Below are 18,015 nucleotides of genomic sequence, written 5' to 3'. Positions count from 1 at the left end.
TTGAGGAGGCCACACATACCAAGGATGGGGGATTGAGGAGGTCACACATACCAGGAATGGGGGATTGAGGAGGCCACAGATACCAGGATACTTGGATTGAGGAGGCTACACATACCAGGATTTGGGGATTGAGGATACCACACATACCAGGAATGGGGGATTGAGGAGGCCACACATACCAGGAATGGGGGATTGAGGAGGCCACACATACCAGGAATGGGGGATTGAGGAGGTCACACATACCAGGAATGGGGGATTGAGGAGGTCACACATACCAGGGATGGGGTATTGAGGAGGCCACACATACCAGGAATGGGGGATTGTGGAGGCCACACATACCAGGAATGGGGGATTGAGGAGGCAACACATACCAGGAATGGGGTATTGAGGAGGCCACACATACCAGGGATGGGGGATTGAGGAGGCCACACATACCAGGGATGGGGGATTTAGGGGGCCACACATACCAGGGATGGGGGATTGAGGAGGCAACACATACCAGGGATAGGGGATTGAGGAGGCCACACATACCAGGGATGGGGGATTGAGGAGGCCACACATACCAGGAATAGGGGATTGAGGAGGCCACACATACCAGGGATGGGGGATTGAGGAGGTCACACATACCAGGAATGGGGGATTGAGGAGGCCACACATACCAGGATACTTGGATTGAGGAGGCTACACATACCAGGATTTGGAGATTGAGGAGACCACACATACCAGGAATGGGGGATTGAGGAGGCCACACATACCAGTAATGGGGGATTGAGGAGGCCACACATACCAGGAATGGGGGATTGAGGAGGCCACACATACCAGGAATGGGGGATTGAGGAGGCCACGCATACCAGGGATGGGGGATTGAGGAGGCCACACATACCAGGGATGGAGGATTGAGGAGGCCACACATACCAGGAATGGGGGATTGTGGAGGCCACACATACCAGGAATGGGGGATTGAGGAGGCAACACATACCAGGAATGGGGGATTGAGGAGGCCACACATACCAGGGATGGGGGATTGAGGAGGCCACACATACCAGGGATGGGGGATTGAGGAGGCCACACATACCAGGATACTTGGATTGAGAAGGCTACACATACCAGGATTTGGGGATTGATGAGGCCACACATACCAGGATTTGGGGATTGAGGAGGCCACACATACCAGGAATGGGGGATTGAGGAGGCCACACATACCAGGATTTGGGGATTGAGGAGGCCACACATACCAGGAATGGGGGATTGTGGAGGCCACACATACCAGGGATGGGGGATTGTGGAGGCCACAAATACCAGGAATGGGGGATTGAGGAGGCCAAACATACCAGGAATTGGGGATTGAGCAGGCAACACATACCAGGAATGGGGGATTGAGGAGGCCACACATACCAGGGATGGGGTATTTAGGGGGCCACACATACCAGGGATGGGGGATTGAGGAGGCAACACATACCAGGGATTAGGGGATTGAGGAGGCCACACATACCAGGAATGGGGGATTGTGGAGGCCACACATACCAGGAATGGGGGATTGAGGAGGCAACACATACCAGGATTGGGGGATTGAGGAGGCCACACATACCAGGGATGGGGGATTGAGGAGGCCACACATACCAGGATACTTGGATTGAGGAGGCCACACATACCAGGAATGGGGGATTGAGGAAGGCACACATACCAGGGATGGGGGATTGAGGAGGCCACACATACCAGGAATAGGGGATTGAGGAGGCCACACATACCAGGGATGGGGGATTGAGGAGGCCACACATACCAGGGATGGGGGATTGAGGAGGCCACACATACCAGGGATGGGGGATTGAGGAGGCCACACATACCAGGGATGGGGGATTGAGGAGGCCACACATACCAGGAATGGGGGATTGAGGAGGCAACACATACCAGGAATGGGGGATTGAGGAGGCCACACTTACCAGGGATGGGGGATTGAGGAGGTCACACATACCAGGAATGGGGGATTGAGGAGGCCACACATACCAGGATACTTGGATTGAGGAGGATACACATACCAGGATTTGGAGATTGAGGAGACCACACATACCAGGAATGGGGGATTGAGGAGGCCACACATACCAGGAATGGGGGATTGAGGAGGCCACACATACCAGGAATGGGGGATTGAGGAGGCCACACATACCAGGAATGGGGGATTGAGGAGGCCACGCATACCAGGGATGGGGGATTGAGGAGGCCACACATACCAGGGATGGGGGATTGAGGAGGCCACACATACCAGGAATGGGGGATTGTGGAGGCCACACATACCAGGAATGGGGGATTGAGGAGGCAACACATACCAGGAATGGGGGATTGAGGAGGCCACACATACCAGGGATGGGGGATTGAGGAGGCCACACATACCAGGGATGGGGGATTGAGGAGGCCACACATACCAGGATACTTGGATTGAGGAGGCTACACATACCAGGATTTGGGGATTGAGGAGGCCACACATACCAGGATTTGGGGATTGAGGAGGCCACACATACCAGGAATGGGGGATTGAGGAGGCCACACATACCAGGATTTGGGGATTGAGGAGGCCACACATACCAGGAATGGGGGATTGTGGAGGCCACACATACCAGGGATGGGGGATTGTGGAGGCTACACATACCAGGAATGGGGGATTGAGGAGGCAAAACATACCAGGAATTGGGGATTGAGGAGGCAACACATACCAGGAATGGGGGATTGAGGAGGCCACACATACCAGGGATGGGGTATTTAGGGGGCCACACATACCAGGGATGGGGGATTGAGGAGGCAACACATACCAGGGATTAGGGGATTGAGGAGGCCACACATACCAGGAATGGGGGATTGTGGAGGCCACACATACCAGGAATGGGGGATTGAGGAGGCAACACATACCAGGATTGGGGGATGGAGGATGCCACACATACCAGGGATGGGGGATTGAGGAGGCCACACATACCAGGAATGGGGGATTGAGGAGGCCACACATACCAGGAATAGGGGATTGAGGAGGCCACACATACTAGGTATGGGGGATTGAGGAGGCCACACATACCAGGGATGGGGGATTGAGGAGGCCACACATACCAGGAATGGGGGATTGAGGAGGCCACACATACCAGAGATGGGGGATTGAGGAGGCCACACATACCAGGAATGGGGGATTGTGGAGGCCACACATACCTGGAATGGGGGATTGTGGAGGCCACACATACCAGGAATCGGGGATTGAGGAGGCAACACATACCAGGAATGGGGGATTGAGGAGGCCACACATAACAGGAATGGGGGATTGAGGAGGCAACACATACCAGGAATGGGGGATTGAGGAGGCCACAAATACCAGGGATAGGGGATTGAGGAGGTCACACATACCAGGAATAGGGGATTGAGGAGGCCACACATACCAGGATCCTTGGATTGAGGAGGCTACACATACCAGGATTTGGAGATTGAGGAGGCCACACATACCAGGGATGGAGGATTGAGGAGGCCACACATACCAGGGATGGGGGATTGAGGAAGCCACACATACCAGGAATGGGGGATTGAGGAGGCAACACATACCAGGAAAGGGGGATTGTGGAGGCCACACATACCAGGGATGGGGGATTGTGGAGGCCACACATACCAGGAATGGGGGATTGAGGAGGCCACACATACCAGGAATGGGGGATTGAGGAGGCAACACATACCAGGAAAGGGGGATTGAGGAGGCCACACATACCAGAGAAGGGGGATTTAGAGGGCCACACATACCAGGGATGGGGGATTAAGGAGGCAACACATACCAGGGATTAGGGGATTGAGGAGGCCACACATACCAGGGATGGGGGATTGAGGAGGCCACACAAACCATGGACGGGGGATTGAGGAGTCCACACATACCAGTGATGGGGGATTGAGGAGGCCACACATACCAGGGATTAGGGGATTGAGGGGGCCAACATACCAGGGATGGGGGATTGAGGAGGCCACACATACCAGAGATGGGGGATTGTGGAGGCCACACATACCAGGGATTACGGGATTGAGGAAGCCTCACATACCAGGATACTTGGATTGAGGAGGCCACACATACCAGGAATGGGGGATTGTGGAGGCCACACATACCAGGAATGGGGGATTGAGGAGGCAACACATACCAGGAATGGGGGATTGAGGAGGCCACACATAACAGGGATGGGGGATTGAGGAGGCCACACATGCCAGGAATGGGGGATGAGGAAGCCACACATACCAGGGATTAGGGGATTGAGGGGGCCACACATACCAGGAAAGGGGGATTGTGGAGGCCACACATACCAGGGATGGGGGATTGTGGAGGCCACACATACCAGGAATGGGGGATTGAGGAGGCCACACATACCAGGAATGGGGGATTGAGGAGGCAACACATACCAGGAATGGGCGATTGAGGAGGCAACACATACCAGGGATGGGGGATTGAGGAGGCCACACAAACCAGGGATGGGGGATTGAGGAGTCCACACATACCAGGGATGGGGGATTGAGGAGGCCACACATACCAGGGATTAGGGGATTGAGGGGGCCACACATACCAGGGATGGGGGATTGAGGAGGCCACACATACCAGGGATGGGGGATTGTGGAGGCCACACATACCAGGGATTAGGGGATGAGGGGAGCCACGCATACCGGAAATGGGGATGAGGGGAGCCACGCATGCCGGAAATGGGGATAAGGGGAGCCACGCATACCGGAAATGGGGATGAGGGGAGCCACGCATACCGGAAATGGGGATGAGGGGAGCCACGCATACCAGAAATGGGGATGAGGGGAGCCACGCATACCGGAAATGGGGATGAGGGGAGCCACGCATACCGGAAATGGGGATGAGGGGAGCCACGCATACCGGAAATGGGGATGAGGGGAGCCACGCATACCGGAAATGGGGATGAGGGGAGCCACGCATACCGGAAATGGGGATGAGTGGAGCCACACATACCGTAAATGGGGTTTGGGGGAGCCACGCATACCGGAAATGGGGATGAGGGGAGCCACGCATACCGGAAATGGGGATGAGGGGAGCCACGCATACCAGAAATGGGGATGAGGGGAGCCACGCATACCGGAAATGGGGTTGAGGGGAGCCACGCATACCAGAAATGGGGATTAGGGGAGCCACGCATACCGGAAATGGGGATGAGGGGAGCCACGCATACCAGAAATGGGGATGAGGGGAGCCACGCATACCAGAAATGGGGATGATGGAAGCCACGTATACCGGAAATGGGGATGAGGGGAGCCACTCATGCCGGAAATGGGGATGAGGGGAGCCACGCATACTGGAAATGGGGATGAGGGGAGCCACGCATACCGGAAATGGGGATGAGAGGAGCCACGCATACCGGAAATGGGGATGAGGGGAGCCACGCATACCGGGGTCGGGGATGAGGGGAGCCACGCATACTGGGATCGGGGATGAGGGGAGCCACGCATACCGGGTCGGGGATGAGGTGAGCCACGCATACCGGGATCGGTGATGAGGGGAGCCACGCATACCGGGATCGGGGATGAGGGGAGCCACGCATACCAGGATCGGGGATGAGGGGAGCCACGCATACCGGGATTGGGGATGAGGGGAGCCACGCATACCGGGATCGGGGATGAGGGGAGCCACGCATACCGAGATCGGGGATGAGGGGAGCCACGCATACCGGGATTGGATGGTGGGGACAGGATGGGGGCAGCACATACCAGCATGGTAGACCATATACCAATAAAAATGCTCGCCACCCGGGCGTAGAACGGGTGGTTCAATATCTAGTATATATATATATATATATATATATATATATATATATATACTGTATATACAGTATATATTCACACACACACATTATATATATATATATATATATATATACACTTTTATATATATATATATATATATATGTGTACACATTGTGGTAAAGCGACTTGCTTGGCTGGATGCGGAGGTAAACAGGTGACACTGTCTCTTTAAATTTTCAGCTTGTTTATTTAGCTGCATAAACCAACGTAAAGTTCATGAAACATAAACATAGCCCATCTGGCATAATGGCAACACAAACTGAGAAAGTGTCCAGCAAAGTTCTTGCACCGGCCGCGGTCCGGCCACTCAGGATTAGCAAAAGAGACCCACACAGTTCAGCTTAGCACAAACAAGCCGGAGCTCCTGTCTCTGGAGCTTGCCTCTGGGTACTGAACACCTCCTGAGTCAAAAGGCTCGCTCTTTATAGCCCAAAACCTCGCCTTGGAGAGGAGATAGGGTGGATGACTCCCTCCCAGCACTTATCCACCTGTAAAGCATGCCCTTGTAAATGTGGCTATTAACCCTCTCTGCACCTACCGTACAGGAAAAACTTCCATGTTTCACATCACTGATGCTAACAGTCTCAGTGACACATATCTCCCCTCCAGTATTCTGACAGTGACTCTGTCACATATGCCCCCCCTCTGCCCAAAGCCAGGGGTTTTGATACCTCCACTCACCAAACATGGAAGTCTGGACAGGGCATAAGCGTTCCCATGTAGCTTCCCGGGCCTATGCTCCACCGAGAAACTAATGTCTTGGAGTGCTAAAACCACGTAGTCACCAGGGCATTTTTCCCCATCCTTTCCCTCACTCATCTCAGGGGTGCTTGTTCTGACACTAATCTTAACCTTCAGACCTAACAGGTAGTAGTACCTCAGGATGTCAACTGTCCACTTGATGGCCAACAACTCCTTTTCGACAATAGCATAGTTCTTCTCACAAGCTGAGAGTTTTCTGCTTAGATATAACCGGGGATGTTCCTCCCTATTTACTTCTTGAGACAACACAGCTCCTACCCTGACTTCTGATGCATCCATCTGGACTACGAACTCCTTATTGAAGTCAGGGGCAATCAAAACTGGCTGCTTACACAGAGTGAGCTTCAGTTCCTGGAACACCAACTATGCCTCAGAAGACCAATTGGCCATTGCCGTCCTTATACCTTTTAGTAGGTTGGTCAGTGGTGCAGCTACGTTGAAGAAATTCAGGATAAACCGCCTATAGTATCCCACCGGTCCTAGAAATGCTCAAACCTGTTTTTTGGAGGCCGGTTGTGGACAACTTTGGATGGCCACCTTCTTTACTTGCGGCTTTATTTCGCTCCTTCTGACAATATAGCCCAAGTAATTAGCTTCTTCTTTCCCCATCGCATACAAACCGGCCTTCCTCAGCGCATCCTGAAGATCACAATGTTGTATAGATAGGTGGCGGCATACATCCTGTGCGAGGCCAGGATCCGGTCCTTGGCCCTCTGGAAGGTAGCTGGGGCTCCCTGTAAGCCAAACGGCATCCGGGTGTACTGAAAACACCCGTCGGGTAAAGAGAAGGCAGTCTTCTCCTTGGCACTTGGAGACAGGAGGATTTGCCAGTACCCTTTTGTTAGGTCCAGGGTGGTGATGTACCTGGCTGGCCCTAGCCTTTCAAAAAGTTTATCTACCCGGGCATCGGGTACGCGTCGAATTCAGACACTTCGTTTAGCCTTCTGTAATCGTTACAGAACCACCACTCTCCATCCAGCTTTGGCACAAGCACAATGGGGCTGGACCAATCGCTCTTTGACTCCTCGATGACGCCCAGGTTCAACATTCTCCACACCTGCTTGGAGATTACTTTGTGGCGGGCTTCGGGGATTCGATACGGCCTCTAGTTCACCCGTACATGCGGTTCCGACCAGATCTCATGTTCAACAACCTGCGAGCACCCTGGCAACTCTGAAAATAGGTCTCGGTTTCGCTGAAGCAATTCTCAGCACTGTTGTTTTTGGCCCGGTGATAGTGTCTCTGTCACGGTGACAACCTCGACCCTGGCGTCAGGATTGACCCCCAGACACGCAGCTTCCACCGGTTCCCTGTCCTGCCACAGCTTAAGCATGTTGATGTGATAGATCTGGTACGGCTTTCTTCTTCCTGGCTGGTGGATTTAATAATTGACTTCATTCAACATCTCGACCACCTTGTATGGCCCTTGCCACTTGGCTAGAAATTTACTTTCGACTGTGGGTGCTAATATTAGTACCCCGTCTCCAGAGCTGAATTGTCTCAGCCTTGTGGTCCGATTGTAGACCCTTGCCTGGGCTTCTTGTGCCTGTAGGAGGCTCTCCTTCACAATAGGCATCACCTTCATGATCCGGTCCTGCATTTGGGCCACATGCTCGATGACACTCCGATGGGGTGTAACCTCTGCTCCCCAAGTCTCCTTTGCTATGTCTAGACGTCCCCGAGGGTGCCGTCCATATAGCAGCTCGAACGGTGAGAATCCCGTAGAGCTCTGGGGATCTTCCCTAATGGAGTACAATAGGAATGGCAATAGACAATCCCAGTCTCGCCCATCCTTCTCCAAGACCTTCTTCAGCATAGACTTCAAGATCTTGCTGAATCTCTCCACCAGGCCGTCCGTCTGTGGATGGTATACAGATGTCCAGATTTGTGTAATCTGGAGAGCCTTGCACAATTCCCTCATCACCTTCGACATAAAAGGATTTCCCTGGTCTGTCAGGATCTCCCTTGGCAGGCCCGTCCGGGAGAAAATATGCACAAGCTCTCTGGCAATACTCCTGGCGGAGGAGCTTCTCAGTGGTACCGCCTCCGGATACCGAATTGCATAGTCCAACACTACCAGGATGTATCGGTGCCCCTTGGCGGACTTGACCAGGGGCCCGACAAGGTCCATGGCAATCCAATCAAATGGGACCTATATAATAGGTAATGGCACTAGAGGGCTTCGGAAGTGGAACACGAGAGCAGTTTTCTGACAGGTGGGGCAGGACCGCAGGACTGCCAGTAATTAACAATCTCTCTGTGACATCCAGGCCAGTAGAACCTCTGCAGAACCCGCTATTGGGTTTTTTCTACTTCCAAATGGCAACCCAAGATATGAGAATGGGCCAGGTCTAACACTCTACGCCTGGAGGGACCTGGAACTACCAACTGCTCTACCACCTCCCCTCTCGGTTTAGAGACCCGATAAAGTAGTTCCTCATTTAGTGTGAAGTATGGGAACCTGGTATCAGCCCCCGACTCTTGAGCAACCCCACTTATCACAGACACATTATCAAATGCATTTTTCAATGTGGGTTTCTTCATCTGAGCAGTACCAAAATGCCGACCAGAAACTCCCAACTCAGTAACCTCAGCCTCTTGAGTCACTGTCTCGTCCTCGTCACTGGCAAGGACACATTGGGGAATTCATCCTTCACAGACTGCGTTGGGGATTCAACATGGTGGCATGGTGGGACCGGCTCATTCCTGAGTCACGTGGTATTTCTCCCGCAGGGACCTTGGACACCACCTCCTACGCCCCTTTGGACCTTGGATGCCCCGAACCTTTTTGGGCCTCTGCCCACTCGTGAGTTCCCCAGTATGGAGTAGGCTGCCTTCCCAAGGAACCCTCAGCCCCGAGGTAACTCTCAACCAGTCCGACCAGTTCATCAGCGTCCCTGGGATCACCCTGGGCAACCCAAGTCTGTATTGGTTTTGGCAGGGAATGTACGAACCAGTCCATAACCACTCGCTCCACCATCTACGCAGGTGTAGAGGACTCAGGTTGCAGCCATTTTTGAACCAGGTACAGTAAGTCAAACATTTGGGAGCGAGGGGGTTTCTCACGGTGATACGCCCAATGGTGGACACGCTGTGCCCTGATAGACATTGTTACCCCATAGCGTGCCAAAATTTCAGTTTTTAACTTTGCATCGTCTTTTGCGTCTTGCAACGCCAGGTCATAATAGGCCTTCTGTGGCTCCCCTGTTAAATATGGCGCAAGAACCGCCACTGCTCCAGAGTTAATCCCGGCGACCCTTTCAAACTCAGCCAGGAAGGCCTCTATGTCATCCCCTGAGGTCATTTTCTGTAATGCTCTTCTTACCATCTTCCTGACCTGTGACTCATCACCTGGACTTGGTGGTGGGGCAGCCTCTCAGCTGCGAACTTCCCCAGCTAGAAGTTTCATCTGCCGTTGTTGCTGCTGAATCTGCTGCATCAGGAGTTTATTATTATCTTGCTGCTCCTGGTGATGCTGTTGCAGGCTCTGCTGGCTCTGCAAGTGCTGTTGATGTTGCGGCTGTTGGCTTTGCAGCAGGGGTTTGAGGAGCTCCTCCATGCTGCCGGACATCTCTGGCTGGCTGGCGGCCTTTACCCAGGACATCCACCGATCTCTGTGGCAGGTACACATTTTCCTGGAATCTTGCCCACACTTCTAACACCACTTGTGGTAAAGCGACTTGCTTGGCTGTATGCGGAGGTAAACAAGTGACACTGTCTCTTTAAATTTTCAGTTGGTTTATTTAGCTGCATAAAACAACGCAAAGTTCATGAAACATAAACATAGCCCATCTGGCATAATGGCAATACACACTGAGAGAGTGTCTAGCAAAGTTCTTGCACCGGCCGGGGTCTTGCCACTCAGGATTAGCAAAAGAGACCCACAAGATTCAGCTTAGCACAAACAAGCCGGAGCTCCTCTCTCTGGAGCTGGCCTCCAGGTACTGAACACCTCCTGAGTCAAAAGGCTGGCTCTTTATAGCCCAAAACCACACCCTGGATAGGAGATAGGGTGGATGACTCCCTCCCAGCACTTAGTCATCCACCTGTAAAGCATGCCCTTGTAAAAGTGGCTATTAACCCTCTCTGCACTTACCATGCAGGAGAAACTTCCATGTTTCACATCACTGACGCTAACAATCTCAGTGACACATATCTCCTAGTTATGAGCGAGCACTAAAATGCTCGGGTACCCGAGTATTCCAATGTGCTCGACCTGAGCAACGAGCCCAATGTAAGTCTATGGGAAACTCGAGCATTTTTCAGGCGGCTCCCCCCGGCGGTCTGCAGAGGGCCTAAAAATTGCCCAAATCGATGGAAACAGTGCTCATTTGACATGGGAACAGCATGGGGAAGACCCCTGGAAGCATCTCTGACTCCCAGATCACTGCTGTCAACAACGTTGTCAGAGTATTACGCCACTTTTACGGACTCACAATAAAACATACAAAAACAAAACCAAAATGGATTTTCCTGGGAAATATGTTAAGGAACATCCTTTCCAGGGTAATGACTTGTATATAAGGCAAAATAAATAACCAAAAACAAAAATACTCCTCCACACCTTGGGCTATGTTCACATGTAGCATTTTTGATGCGTTTTTGCACTTTTGCATTGCTTTCAACCGTGACAAATGCATTCACCAGGAAATGTCATTTTAACATTTTACAACCTTATCTGGCCATGTGTTGTGTGACACATCATCAGACACATGCATACAGTGCTGAAAAGACATGGAAACAGCATGGGGAAGTCCTCTGGAAACATCTCTGACTCCCAGGTCACTGCCTAAAAGTGTGCCCATCATAAGTGATCCTTGGCGCATGCGAAGATGCCTCCCGCCATGCACCTATCGTTGCAGACTTGCAACAATCACCGTCCACGTCCTTGTCCCAGTGCAGCGTTCAATTGTCCCTACTAGAGATGAGCGGTGTTCGACTCGAACTGTTCGCTAATCTCAAATTCGAGCTGTTTTGGGCGGTGTTCGAGCCGTTCGACGAACACGAACGATTTGAAAAAAATGCGGCTGTTCGAGGTTATGTTCGATAACTGTTCGTGCACCAAAATCGTAACTGGATTTTTTCACAGTAATGCTGTTAAGCAATGTTAATACACAGTTTGACTGTACAGTGGGCGGGGAGAGGGGCAGGGGATGGATCTCTGCAGAAATAATGAAGATCTCCTTTTTTTTTTTCTTTCCCGCATTTACAGTGGGGAGGTGCAGTCTGTCAGCCTATCAGCAGTGCACACACGCAGCGAAGTGCTTTTTTTCACACAAGCAAGGGCATGTGTCATTGGCTGTGTGTCACATGTCCTTGCCCTATAAGACCCAGCCATTTTCCACGTCGCCACCATTTTCTCACTGCTGCAGCTGAGTGTTAGACGGCACCGCTGCTGCTGTGGGCGCTATAATTTCTAACTGTGTGAATTGCAAGCCAATTTGCTCTTAAATAGACAGATAGGTGGGGAGTAGGGACTAGTTGTAATTGCAGCCCTTTTGAGGGCTAGGTTACAGCATTTCCTAGGACTTTTTGCCAGGCAGGTCTGTTTTAGTGCTGTGCAAGTGTTTTTCACAGTATTTGGCTAAATCTAGCTAAGCAATTCCTTTTGGGCATCTTGCAGTGTGTGTTAGTCAGTGGAGTAGCCTATCTGTGTTCCAAGCTACACCACCTGTGTATGTAATATGAATTTTTTACTGCACCTAGCCAAGTAAAACCTTTTGGGCATAGTAGCAGTGTGTGGCACTCAATCTATTAGGCCATCTATACTAAGCTCCACCAGCTTTGAAATTAATAATAATTTTAGCTGAATCTAGCCCGGAAAATAATTTTGGGCCTGTAGCAGTGTGTGGTACTCATTCTATTAGGCCATCTATACTAAGCTCCACCAGCTTTGAAATTAATAATAATTTTTAGCTGCATCTAGCCCGGAAAATAATTTTGGGCATAGTAGCAGTGTGTGGTACTCATTCTATTAGGCCATCTATACCAAGCTCCACCAGCTTTGAAAATAATAATAATTTTTAGCTGCATCTAGCCCGGAAAATAAATTTTGGGCATAGTAGCAGTGTGTGGTACTCATTGTATTAGGCCATCTATACCAAGCTCCACCAGCTTTGAAATTAATAATAATTTTTAGCTGCATCTAGCCCGGAAAATAATTTTGGGCACAGTAGCAGTGTGTGGTACTCATTGTATTAGGCCATCTATACCAAGCTCCACCAGCTTTGAAATTAATAATAATTTTTAGCTGCATTTAGCCCGGAAAATAATTTTTGGGCCTGTAGCAGTGTGTGGTACCCATTCTATTAGGCTATCTATACTAAGCTCCACCAGCTTTGAAATTAATAATAATTTTTAGCTGCATCTATCCCAGAAAATAATTTTGGGCATATTAGCAGTGTGTGGTACTCATTGTATTAGTCCATCTATACCAAGCTACACTAGCTTTGAAATTAATAATAATTTTTAGCTGCATCTAGCCCGGAAAATAATTTTGGGCCTGTAGCAGTGTGTGGTACTCATTCTATTAGGCCATCTATACTAAGCTCCACCAGCTTTGAAATGAATAATAATTTTTAGCTGCATCTAGCCAGGAAAATATTTTTGGGCATAGTAGCAGGATGTTGTACTCATTGTATTAGGCCATCTATACCAAGCTCCACCAGCTTTGAATTTAATAAAAATTTTTAGCTGCATCTAGCCCGGAAAATAATTTTGGGCCTGTAGCAGTGTGTGGTACTCATTCTATTAGGCCATCTATATGAAGCTCCACCAGCTTTGAAATTAATAATAATTTTTAGCTGCATCTAGCCTGGAAAATAATTTTGGGCATAGTAGCAGTGTGTGGTACTCATTGTATTAGGCCATCTATTCCCATCTCCACCAGCTTTGAAATTAATAATAATTTTTAGCTGCATCTAGCCCGGAAAATAATTTTGGGCATAGTAGCAGTGTGTGGTACTCATTGTATTAGGCCATCTATTCCCAGCTCCACCAGCTTTGAAATTAATAATAATTTTTAGCTGCATCTAGCCCAGAAAATAATTTTGGGCATAGTAGCAGTGTGTGGCACTCATTGTATTAGGCCATCTATACCAAGCTCCACCAGTTTTGAAATTAATAATAATTTTTAGCTGCATCTAGCCCAGAAAATAATTTTGGGCATAGTAGCAGTGTGTGGTACTCATTGTATTAGGCCATCTATACCAAGCTCCACCAGCTTTGAAATTAATAATAATGTTTAGCTGCATCTAGCCCGGAAAATAATTTTTCTTCCCAATAGTGATAGCAATAAGAATATGGGGCGCGTGCCTGGCTAACAAAAATATACGCTTCATAACAAAATACACCAGCCTAGCGCACTGCATTAATAAGATGGCATCATCGTCTTTCCCAGTGCTAGGCCTACTACGCTGGCTAGCATTCCTGTGCCTAAAACACAATATATGGGTCCGCGCTAGCCACGATGCTGAGGGGTCTAACGCTGCTGCTAACGCTTTATCACAATTCAATTGGAAGATTTTCACAGAGCTCCTCCCCAACGCCCACCCATCGGGCAACAGTTGCCCACCCTCCCTATGGGATCTAGTGGCGAATAGTTGATGCCATTAATCAGAGCGTCAGTTGCCCCGTCGACGTGGCAAGCATACGGTAAGGCATGGGAAGAGTGGACACGACTAGTAGCAGGCAGACGGGTTGACCAATGTGAACAAGCCAGATTACAAGTCGCCATAGATTTTCTCCACCAGCTAATGATGAGGGGCATATCAGGGGTATCAGCGCAGCGGTGTCTGACCGGAGTAGCATTTCACTTCCAACTACTGAATTGGGGAGATGTGACAAAGAGATTCATCATCAGACAATCCATAAAAGGGTGGAAAAGGGGTCAGCCAAGTCAGGAGTGTAGACATCCCGTCCCGTGTCACTAAAACTGATTTCTCACATCATATCCCTAACACCATTAACATGACACTCACAATTTGAAGCAACACTACTGTCTACTGCATTTGCGATCGCCTTCTTCGGGGCTCTATGCATAAGCGAATTAGTCCCTCAATCCAAAATTACCACCAGTGGAGGCTTATTACACCAGGACTTAGTCATAGCCAATAATGCAATACGTCTACGCATATGCAAATTGAAAACGGTTCCAGCGGGCACGGGCACTTGGGTACTTCTACAACCCACAAACGGTACACTGAGTCGGGTAACAATAGTAAAAACATATATAACCATCAGATCACAAAGTAATTTCTTCCAATCACACATTGATGAAATGCCATTATCAAGATACCAGTTCCAAGCTATATTTAATAAATGCCTAACATCGGCAGGGAACCACCCCAAAGATTACGGGACACACTCATTCCGCATAGGCGCGGCCACAGAAGCAGCAAGAGCAGGACTGTCAGAAACGGAAGTTCAGAGGATAGGGAGATGGCGATCCACGTGTTTGGCGCGATACATAAGACCGGACTTGTTATCCTAACGTGGTTTGTTTCTTTTACAGGTGACGCTAAGCCAACAGTGTGGGTGATAGGCCACTAGTATATATATTGGGCAGAAAAAAGGGCGAAAGTCCGCCCAGGCGGGAGGAAATTAGAGTTTCATAACACATATTTCAACTGGAGAGGTATTAGAGGCCTGCTATGGCCACAGGTACTAATGGAGGTAATCAAGGTAGGGACAGAGGCAAGAGGTCCGGTCATCTTAGTTATACAGGCCGGGGGAAACTACCTAGGTCATCACAAGAGCACATAACTAATGGCAATAATGAAACTAGACACTGAGCCCTTCAGAGAATTTTTCACAAAACTAACTATAGTATGGTCAGAGATTGTGCCGATAGCGGTATGGCAAGGTGCGCGAGACATCACGGCCATCAAACGGACAAGGCGGCTAATAAATATTCGGATGGCAAAATTTAGAAGAGACAGAGGCGGTGTAGTGATATGACACCGACAACTGGAAGGAGATAAAGCAGGCCTCATACGGCCCGATGGTGTTCATTTAATGGATATTGGACTGGACATATTCCTGTCAGGACTCCAGGACGGAGTGGAACAAGCGTTAAGAGTGATGGATGGGGGTCAGAGTCCTGCATACGAGTACTCAGGATCCTCCGTGGCCTGGAAATAGAAAGGGCATGTTGGAGAGTTACACTTGTTGGCCAACTTACCGGTGTGGAGACACAGGGCATGCTGCAACAAGCTGAATTATTTTAGAAATAAAATCCCTTTCTAATGGAATGAGCATAAAGAGTTAAAAAAGCTGTGACCGATCCTCACCCATCCAGTTGTAAGAGTTACATTATTGTATTGTCAAGGAAAGGGGGGCGGTAGGGGGGCTGAGCATCTGGGTTTGGTTGGGGGTCCCCACAGTCTGCCTAGGCTAGATGCAGTTAAAAATTCTTATTAGATACACAGGCGGTGTAGCTTGCTTCAGAGCTGGGCTACTACGCTGACTAGCAGACACTGAAGCTTTGGAGCAGACCTCTGAGTAAACAGCTCTTCAGACTCAACCATCTGTGTTACCCCAAGCCATAGTGTATGTAGTTTCTTATGGTTAAAAGGGGGGGGGAGCGACCCAACCCACCTGGAATTGACGATGTCAATGTCACGTAAAACACAGCAAGGGGACTCCAAAAAGAGTCTCCATTTTTTCCAAAAATTGTGGCACAGACAACACTTAAGTGGCATCAATTGCCCCAGAGTTGCTTAAAACGGTTGGTGAGGTGATTTTACCAAATCCTCAAGCTTTTAGTCTCCCCAGGATGACACAGGGGTTGAAAAGTCCTTGCGGATCCATGATTTGTTCATCTTTAGGAACGTGAGTCTGTCTACATTCTCAATGGACAGCCGCATGCGCTTATCTGTCAGCACACCACCAGCAGTGCTGAACACACGTTCATAGAGATCTCCGAGGCGTGAGTGGCGAGCTCTGGACATTTTTCCAGATTAGAAGCCCAAAATGAGCAAGGGTCCAGTGACACAGTCATGGCTTCGATGTTCACTTGGAGATACTCCTGTACCATCCTCTCTAGGCGTTGACTATGTGTCAGACTTCTTGTCTCCTGTGGCCTTGCAAAGGAAGGTCTAAAAAAGTGGTGAAACGATTCCACAAAATTGCTGTTACCAGCAGATACTGTGTTACTGTTACGGTTTGAGTGATGAAGACTCGACAGTCCCACGGTTGGCAAGTTAGAACTGTGAGATTCACTACGTGCACCACTGGTGTTTTGTGGAAACGCACATGTAAGATTCTGCAACAGTCTCTGCTGATACTCCAGCATGCGTGAATCCCTTTCTATGGCAGGAATTATTTCGGCAAATTTACTTTTGTACCGGGGATCTAAGAGTGTGGCAACCCAGTAGTCAGGATTACTTCGAATTCTGACAATCTGAGGGTCATGTTGCAGGTAGTGCAGCAAGAAGGCACTCATGTGTCTTGCGCATCCAGGAGGACCAAGTCCTTGTGTTGGTAGCAAGGTAAGAATCATGCTTCCTTCCTCTGCCCTCTCCCCCCAACCTCGCACAACAGAAATGTGATCAAGGTCTCCCTCATCTGATGAGTCTTCCATGCCCATCGCTAGTTCGTCCTCCACTTCTTCCTCTGCTCCTGCACCTTCCTCAACAGTTTGGCTGCTACCATGCGCCCTGGTTAATCCCTCTCCCCCACCCTCCCATGCCTGCTGCCTTGGTGCTGCCGACCGTCTGGACCTTGGAGATGTTATCACTTCCACATACGACTCCTCCTCTACTTCCTCCACCTCCTCTTGTCCCAGCACCTGACACCGAATTCTGTTTAACGTGTGCTCCAGCATGTAAATCACTGGAATAGTCATGCTGATAATGGCATCGTCAGCACTAAACATCTTCGTCGCCATTTCAAAACTGTGCAGAAGGGTGCATAGGTCCCTGATCTGAGACCACTCCTGCTGCGTTATTTGCCCCACCTCTGGATCTCGTTGGCCCAGGCTATACGTCAGAACGTATTGCACCAGGGCTTGTCGGTGCTGCCACAGTCGCTGCAACATGTGCAGAGTTGAATTCCACCGTGTCGGCACATCGCATTTCAGCCGGTGAACTGGCAGGCCCAACGACTTCTGTAGAGATGCAAGTCGTTGAGCTGCGGGATGCGAACGGTGGAAGTGAGCACTCAACGACCGTGCCCTCTGCAGAAAGACATCTAGTCCGGGATAGTGGGCTAAAAATTGCTGGACAACCAGGTTCAACACGTGAGCCATACAAGGCACGTGTGTGACATTGCCCCGGCGAAGGGCCGCACCCAGGTTTGCAGCATTGTCGCACACGGCCTTCCCTGGTTGCAGGTCCAGTGGAGACAACCATTCATGAAACTGGGACTCCAGAGCTGACTACAACTCCTCAGCTGTGTGACTCACATTTCCCAGACATTTCAAAGTAAACA

The sequence above is a fragment of the Phyllobates terribilis genome, unplaced genomic scaffold (genome assembly GCF_046119375.1).
Source record: "Phyllobates terribilis strain yellow unplaced genomic scaffold, ASM4611937v1 Scaffold_1__5_contigs__length_1240528914, whole genome shotgun sequence".
NCBI lineage: Eukaryota > Metazoa > Chordata > Amphibia > Anura > Dendrobatidae > Phyllobates > Phyllobates terribilis.
Note: the sequence above shows the minus strand (reverse complement) of the source record.